A 9616-nucleotide genomic window follows, 5' to 3' on the forward strand; every position below is an offset into this window, starting at 1 on the left:
TATGGTATGGTTAAGTGAGACTCTGTAGGAATAGGTAGGGTTAGATGCGGTTAGGCTGCGTCAGAAGTGGTTAGGTTAGGTATGGGGAGGTTACGTGAGATTGTGAGGTTAAATACAATTAGACTGGGTTAGGTGAGGTTAAGTTAGATTTGGTTGGGTTAATTTGGGTTGGATTAGGTCATTCGAGGTTAGGCAGGGTTCAGTTCGAGCAAATATGGATAGGTTAGTTGAGACTGGGCTAAAATAAATTGATTTATGCATTACGGTCTTTTGTTGGTCGGTCCTTCCAAAGTCAAACATCACAGGAGGTGAAAATGATTGTGTGTGTGTGTGTGTGTGTTCGCGTCGTGTTTCGTATATTTTATATATATTGTGTGTGCCTTGTGTAACTAAAACTTTGTTTTTACGTTTGGCTTCTCGTGTGACTGAGAGTGGACTGCTTAAGAATAGCGCCCATTATAGTTACGATTGCCTCTTCCTCAGTATAGCGTATGGTTTTTGTTTATTTAGCTCTCTCTGGACGATTGTATAAGAGCTTCGTGGAAAATACTAGAACTAGAAATGTGGCAGTAGATACAGCCTTGTGTACCAGATATCCTGCCCAAGTTTCATTAGCAGATATCTTGCCCTAGTTGAATAAAGTCGTATGAAGTAAGAATAAGGTTGAAGAGACGTTGCTGTACTGAAAGTCGTTGGATATGCCTTGTTTTATGTCTTTTCGTATATGGCTGCGAGATAACAGACTCAGGTTCAGTGTTTTATGGCAAGCGTTAATAGATAGCTCAGTGCTTTGCTTAATATGAAGGTTAATACGTCACCTAACCCAGTCTAATTGCGTGTGTGTGTGTGTGTGTGTGTGTGTGTGTGTGTTTGTGTGTGCGGTTTCATAATAAACTAGGAGTGCATAATTAATTATAGTCTCTGGTCATGAGGTGCATTTATTAAACTTTTATGATTGTCTCTATCTAATATGCCGTAACATCCAACATGGACCTTTAATTCAGGATCCAGGGTCCACTTTCTACATACATCATCCAGGAGTCTGTGCCCGGGCCATCACTTGACCACTGATACTCAGCATCTTCAGTGTGAGAGTGTGTGGTACGGGCATAGCATTCATATCTGGTGTGATGGTAACAGTGGAGATGTTTTTATGACATTGGAGAAGCCTTACAGAATATCAGTAAAGCGCTTGTTATAGAAATTCAATTCCTGAAACTGTTTCCTGCAACAGCCTAGGTGGGATTTTCCATTCCACTGTCCCCAGCCCACTTGTGGGTCTACTACGCCACCACTTCCCCCGTTTGTATTGTAGCACCTCACCCTCTCAGTAGTGTCGTCTTTTGAATTCAGACTTTGTGCCCACTTCAAACTCACTCACATTTATTAACTTAAACTGCACATTTTTCAATTGATCTGAGTGATTCATATATTGCATCAGTATATCTTGGACGATGAACGTTAACTTGAAGGTATAAGCTATCTGAAGGGAACTTGTAAATGATGACTCAGAGGAAGTAACATCTCTTTGAATATACTATCTATCGTTGTTAATTAAGTATAGTGACATGGAGTACATATGTATGCTGTACCCGCAGCCCCTTCACACTTGCAAACAACTAATGGGCGTGCACTGTAAAATGCAAATCGCCGCTGAGCTGGGGGCATGGAGGGAATGGCGATGTCCACAGAAACCATTGGCACTGGGAACGCGTAGGGTTGTTAGGGTGTTGATGATGATGGTGGTGGTGGTGCTGGTGGTAGTAGTTGCAGAAGTCGTGGTGTGAATGGTGATGGGTTGGGTACGCGGATTGTTATTAGGGTGGTGATGATAATGGTGGTGGTGGTGGTGGTAATGATGGTAGTGGTGGTGGATGGTTGTGGTGTGAATGATGATGCAGGTGGGAAGCACTGGCCCTGGGAAGGCCGTTTGTGATGATGGTGGTGGTAGTGGTGATGGTGTTGAGGAAGGTAAGGAGGAGAAAATGATGGTGATTGGGGAGATAGATGAAAACTGCACTGGGTTATTGTAGGTATCAGGGGGCCGTATATACAGTAATATGGCACGTTAAATCTCTCTTGTTTTTATACTGTCTTTGCAAACGATGTCGATATAGAAAAGACGCCGGATAACATAAAAGAAAAAATTAAATCGCAAAAGAGGAGGTTGCAAGGAATTTTTTTGACCTCAAGAGAATATGGGCGAAATTCCACCATTCTCAGGAAGGGTCGTATTCTGAGTGGCTTTGGAGATTTCGTAACACCTCTTCCTTAGCGATTTATTCTGCACCTTACACCTCAGTAACCTCTTGTATGTTACTGGATCAAACTTTGTCGATATTAAAAAGATATAAAGAACAGGTAGAGTTGGTCACCTAGTATGCGGCCCACAGAAACTAAACGATGACAGCTGATAGGGTTTAGTACGTGTTCTTAACAGATTTGGGACATGTTCTTAACCCTTTCACTCTGCTGACGTAATGGCTATTCTGTAATTTCTATCACCAGATGATTTTTACTCATATGGAGAGACTTTTCGATATAGAGGAGTTAAATATAACCTTCATTAATCCCTCCCCTTTGTCGTTGGTTGATTTATATCGTCTGGCAGCAGCAGGAATAACACTGAAGATATCTGACACGTCCTTGTTTCCTCTCGATTTATGCTTTTCTGTAATTTCACTTGCATTTTCATCTGCGCGATCCTAAACTAGACTCACCAGTTTCTCCTGTTTATCTCTTCGTATTCTCCATTTCCACCTTTTGCTGCATCTGTTTAATTCCCCTCCTCTCCTCCCCCTTCCCCGCCTTTCCACCCCATTCCATCTTTTTCCTTCTCTTCTTTCATCTTTATTTCCACCTTTTGCTCAGTTTATACCATCCTCTCCTTTCCATCCTTCCTTTCCACCTCCTGCTCCAGCCGTCGTGTTCTTCCTCCTCCACTTATTTCTCCTTATGTATTCTTCTTTTTCTTTCCTTCCTGTATCTTACTTTACCTGACATTCCTTCTCTTTTTCATCTCTTTCCACCTTTTACTCCATTTAATCCGTCGCCTCCTTCCCTTCTTCCTTTTCACTCCTGCTCCGACTTTCCATCTTCTCAGTTTGCCTTGCACCCATACTCCATCTCTTCTTCTATCCTCTCTTCCTCCTCCCTTTCCACATCTTTCTCCGTCTGTTATGATCCTCTTTCTTTCTCTGTCCTCCCTATCCATCTTTTGCTCTGTATTTATCATAGTCTTCTCGTCTCTCTCTTTCCTTCCATTCCCCCTCATCATCTCTTTCATCCTCCTCATCTTTCTCATCCCTTTTCATCTCAGGAGTATTTCTCCTTTTCTTCTTCGCTTCCCTCCCCAGATGTCTGCATCAGTTCTCCCTCTACCACCTCTCCTCTTATTTCTTTCTACTTTTTTTTTTTTTTTTCAGATTACCGGTTGCATACTTAAGCTGATAGGGCCAAGCTGTGTGCAAGCCCACAATTTCTGCCAGTCATCCCTGCAACAATTGTGAGTATTATAGTCTGTTTGTTTTCAGTTGATGAAACCGAGCCACACTAACAGCTTGAGTCGTATTTGCATGATATTCGATGAGCCAATAGTTGCGAGGTAGGAATGGATCCCTTTGCTTACTAATGAAATCGACCCTCCAGTGCGATTACACTTGGACATCAGCTAAACTTAAAGGGCTTGGGGATCTTTGTCAGGTTAGAATAAACGTACTGTAGCTGTGGTTAGCCTGCATGCCGCGCTACAAGAGCAGTACAAGGCAGAGAAACGAAACCCTCGTTGTAACCGTGTCATCTCTGGTTTCACATGTGACTCTCAGAAACTGAGGGGTCTTTCTTTTATCTTGGCGATCTCTCTCTCTCTCTCTCTCTCTCTCTCTCTCTCTCTCTCTCTCTCTCTCCCCTGTCAGCCTGAGGACGTTTTTTATATTTGGTTCTTGCAATTACCAGACGATTTTATTTAGCTTAGGAGAGCATCCTAGTAGTGAGGCGTTAAAGAAGGTTGTCTGTAGCCCCTCCAGTTCGAATAAACTCCCGCAGGCAGAGTAAAATCTGTGGGCAGCACGAGCGAAGTAAAAAAGTCCTTGGCAGAAAATGGTTAATACTAGAGTCGACATCAGTTCCTCGGCCGGTAAGCACTCCATGCATGCCAGTCGTACACACATAGTTCATCCTCACAAGTTTCATCCATTAACACTCAGGCTCCAGTGACTCTCTCGCGCAATAAAATCTTATGGAAGTGGTAGGAATATAATATGAAAAAGGGAATACTAGGACCGCTTCATAGATTCCTAGTCTGATGACGATTCCATGTATGCCTGCCCTACACTTGTAAGTTTTCACCATCCCAGTTCCTTTCGGTAATTCCTGTAATCCCGGACGTCCCCCCAAGGCTGAGTGAAATCGTCTGGTGGAGGCAAGAATAAAAAAAAACAAAATGGCGTTCCTGTGCCGCTAATCACTTCATGCTTGCCTACTCTCGAATATTCCTCCTCCTCCTCCTCCTCCTCTTCTTCCTCCTCCTCCTCCTCCTCCTCCTCCCTGCAGTTCCTGTTGGCCATGGTTGCCTCTCGTTATCTGCCTCCCTCCTGCCCACAGGTCCCATCCCTCTTCCTCCTCACCCTCTCCTTTTATCATCCTTTGCCTTGTAATTAACTCCTTAGCAATCTCTTCTTCTGACCGGACCTTTTTTCTTTCCTCTCCTCTCCTCTCCTCTTCCTTTCTCTTCATGTCTTCCCTAGCAGTCTTTTTCCTGACTGTGGCTTTTTACTCCTCTCCACTCTTGCATTCTTCTCATCCTTGCAGTTTCATATTTATCTTTATTATTCTTTGAGTTCTGTATTTTCACTTTTTTTTTTTTTTTTTTTTGTCTCGCTTCTCCTCTGCTCTTGCATTCCTCTAATCTTCGTTGTTCTTTATTGGTATTTCCTGCGGGTTCTGTTATTTTCCCCTGGATTCTTCATGCTTTTTTCCCTGTCTAAGATCCGCTTCCACGTTCGCCTCCTTTTTATGTATCCTGTAGCTGCGAATTTTCTACTTTGAATTATAGTTCGGTTAATATTGGGCGATTTTTCTGTGTTCAAGACAACCCCAGGACGCCTAGCCATGCTTAAGCTGCCACGACTTTTTTGGCCGAGAATAAAAGATTTCGTACCTAATTCCAGCCTATGGAAGATGACTTTGCTCGGCTTAGCGAAATTCAGCTTAGTCCCAAAATTGAGCTGCTGACCACGCACCCTCATTCCTCTGTTTTGGCCTGCCTATTCACCTATGGCCACGTGGTTGGTGGGTGCGCAGACCTATATGCATGAACATTGTTGGAACAACTGCCAAATAACCACAGTGAAACCCATGATGTTTGGTTGGTTTCATTCTTAGCCCATGAAATACCGTGACGCACTCTTTACTGTGGTTCTGCTAGCTTCATACGATTTATGCAACTTGAGGGAGACGTTTGGCACTGGAGGGGTTCGATATAGCCTTCATTGACCCTTTCACTACAAGAACTCTTTCGAAATTGAATAAAATATGGTACTGTCTTGTTTTTCGGGAGTCGTAATTTTAGGAGGTAGGGGATAATCAGGGCTTAGAAAATCATATTTATTCTTCAAAACGTTTCGACTTACTATCAAGTCATCACAGAATCCTGAAACAACAGAAATTAAAATTATTACTTCGATTAGAGTTCAAATGACATGATAAAACACAAGGTAATAGAACAGTTGCATTCCCTGCTACAGCATTAATTCTAAACAAAGCAGCAATTTTCACCTCCGTTATTTTAAACTCCTGATGATGACGGCGGTGAGTCGAAACATGGGAAAATCAGTGTACAAATGTTAGGCTTCATTACCATCTTCCTCCTAAATAAAATCGTGTGAGGATAACAAGAACAGTATAAAATGATGCCGCCATAATGAAAGGGTTCACGATGTTGAGGATTGATGTGGTAAGGGGCCGTAAGGCTTACCAACACGTCATCCCCTCAATGCCTATCTCTGCTCCGTTAATGCATTTTTTTTATGCTATATATGCCATCTGTGTCGTTATAATATAAATTACATACAAGAGAAGGTGTAATAGGTAAAATAAATCAGAAAGGAAAAGGTGCTGGGAAGCCTTCCATGCTGATGAGAATACGGCAATAAGACGTGTACGAACCGACACGGAATCGGCCCCAACCATGCCACTGTCACTTCACTCCACAGTGTCAACCCTACGCACTTAGTTGACTATTTCTTGCTCTTACACATACGCCTTTGATTTTGTCTGTATATCAATGTTACACACACACACACACACACACACACACACACACACACACACACACACACACACATTTACTAACATCCATACCCAAACCTCCATTCACACAGGCTCTGTGATCTTGTCCATCCCTCCACACGCTGTATCCCTCCCCGACACAGACACAGGCTCACCTACGTACACACAGACAACTCCACACACACACACACACACACACACACACACACACACACACACACACACACACACACCCTAACACAGAACCACACCAGCATCCTACCACACCTCCAGACACACAGCCACACTTCTGCACAGCCTCGCCTCCAAGGACACACGCCAACCCTGCACACAAACACCCACTCCTCTACATATCCAAACCTCCACACGTAGCCCTACCTCCACCTACGTAACCCCAACCTCACCTCCACACACGTAGTTCCACCTGAACACACGTAGCCCCACCTCCACTCATTCGTACACAATGACATCTTCACATATGTCGATTCATCAACACATACATATCCATAACTCGACACACAAATTTCTATTTCTATATACATAGCCATATCTTTAAATACATCTAGTTATCCCTGAACGCATTAGGCCTCTCCGTCCCATGCAGAACTGCACTTACACACATGAACATCCAGCTTACAAAGTTATACGTGTACACAGAACAGGCGAAACTTGGAATGTGACATCCGTAGACTGACTTTCAGGCAGCAAAATTTCTTAACGATTTTATAGCGGATCGAAAGTTAGGTTAGGTCACTTTGGGCAGGGTTTGGTCTGATTAGGTAATTTTTGGTTGGGTTGGGTTCAGTTCGACTAGATATAGACGGATTAGGTTAGATTGCTTTAGAATACGTCGGTTTTGATAGGTTTTGGGTTGGGTTTTATTTGGTTAGGTTAGGCTGGGTTAGATTAGGTTGGATTAGGTCATTTTAGGCTTGACTGGGTTGGGTTAGGTCGGGTATGGTATGGTTAAGTGAGACTGGGTAGGATTAGGTAGGGTTAGATGCGGTTAGGCTGCTTCAAAATAGGTTATGTTAAGTATGGGGAGGTTACGTGAGATTGTGAGGTTAAATACAATTAGACTGGGTTAGGTGAGGTTAAGCTAGATTACGTTGGGTTGATTAAAGTTGGATTAGGTCATTCGAGGTTAGGCAGGGTTCAGTTCGAGCAAATATTGATAATTTAGGTGAGACTGGGCTAAATTAAATCGGTTTAGATGTGATTAGGTTGGTTTGGGTTAGGTGACGTTGAAATAGGACAGATATTGGTGGGATTAGTGAGATTAGTACAAATTAGATATGGTTAGGAGGGATTTCACTAGCACCGGCCACCGTAACATTGGCCTCCTGTGGTCAACCTCAGTTTTCCTTTCACTTTTCCCTGTCGATTTCTTTCCTCGACTCAGTATATGGACCAGGTTAATGTCCCTCACATTGGGAAGCCTTAAGTCTTACAAGGTTAGGCACGCAACACAGAAGCACAAATGGTGATGGGTGTCTGTAGTGAGAGTGATACGTAAATGTGTTATAATGATTCATCCCGTCAGTCTGCAATATGAACCGACAAGGTGATCACATATGCAAGTATGTCCGTGAGCAAAAAGCCTCCAACACCTATCTGCCAGTTGAGGGAATGGAAGGGTGCCACATGAACTAGTTTCTTGTGATAGCAATATGAAACACACAAGAGAAAGGTATCAGAAGGAACGAAACTCTCATTTGACAAGAGTGAGAAATACGGAAAGTAGGACGCAAGGCTGGCAGAGAATTTTGACTCCACATGAAAATACTTAATATCAGGATTCTCTTTAAATGGCCGCCTTGGTTTGAGTTACCCTAAAAACAGATCACGAGACAAAAACGCTTTCACTGAGCGACCGTGGATCTCCAGCTGAAAGTATATTGATGGTTAAATAGTAGTGATATGTACGTTGGTCTGCTGTAACATCACATATTAGTTCTGTAGTGTGTTTTTATGAGCAAAGTGCAAACACCAGTAGATTACATGACCTCCCCCCCTTTCTTTGCGCGCCCCCCCCCCTACACACATCTACACGCAAGCTAATCAGTTTCCACATCTTAAAGTTGTACAAACCTACCTACGTGCAAGATATACAAGGAAAGTTATTACGAAAATGGTTATGGTCATCATCTTGCTCGTTCATTGGCGAGTTTCCTTAATTGGCCTCTGTGTGTGGTTTATGGCTTCTCTCTAGACTTGAAGGACTTGTATCTCAGTACTTGAAGCTTATTGATTCCTTGTTTTTTATACTGTGATAATTATAGGTCTTTCACAATAACCTGGCCCATTATTTTCGTCCTTCATACATATATCTCCTGGTCCATTTTCTCGTCCTTCATACATACATCTGCCACCCATTTCTGTATTACCTTCACCTTCACTTGGTAGATTTTTGTCCTGTATACCTACTTCGACCATCCATTTCTACTGTACACTCACTTTAAGCTGGTCCAAATTTACGTCTTCCATACAAACTTCGCTTATCAATCAATCAGTCAGTCAGTCAATCAATCTAACTGTCTACCTGTCTATCACCAGATGCCTTAATCCCGTCAGGGGTGACCACAAATGAATCACCTCCATGTCACCCTTTCCTCCTCCATATGGCGACCTTCTCTGCAACTCACACCCCCTTTTCTCACCTCAACCCTTCCTCTCTAACTTCACTCCCCTCCACAGTTTCTCGTAATGAAATAGATAATTTTCTGACCTGAAGTTTCCTTGTCTTGCTTCACTCCTATCCAAAGGCCTCTCGTATTGAAATAGGAATCCTCTCATCTCAAGCCCTCTCCTACTTCTCTCGTCTCCAAAGTCTCTCATATTAAAGGCGATACACTTTCTTAGTATTCTGGTCCACCTCGGTCTCTTAAATTGGTCTCGGGTCCTCAAGGCACAATCAAAAGCTGTAGGTGTTTCGTCTGGGCAATAAAACGATTTCTTTGAGACTTCCCTTCCAGTTTATTGGCTGTAAAATCTACCGTTCTTGAGTTTTCGGTGATACAATACATTTTGTGTTCTGGCATGACATATAAGTTAATTGTGCATCTTTTTTTTTTTTCTTTTGAGAGAGAGAGAGAGAGTGGGTGAGTGAGTGTGTGCGTGCGTGCGTCCTTTACCGCAGCATTTTGTAAGTAGAAAATGGAAAACTTTGACCAGTTCCCTTTCGCTACCTCAGTCCATGTAATAAGGTGCTGGAATTTCCTATCAGCAAAAGGCATGGTATCACTTTTCTCTCATGTCATCTCAGTTTATATTTTTATTTTTGTATTTTCCTTTTCCCTACTTTCATTTATTCTTTCCCCCATTTATA

This window comes from Coenobita brevimanus, unplaced genomic scaffold (genome assembly GCF_032717465.1).
Source record: "Coenobita brevimanus isolate Jiangsu-jjx unplaced genomic scaffold, ASM3271746v2 jjx.HiC_scaffold_3718, whole genome shotgun sequence".
Classification (NCBI taxonomy): domain Eukaryota; kingdom Metazoa; phylum Arthropoda; class Malacostraca; order Decapoda; family Coenobitidae; genus Coenobita; species Coenobita brevimanus.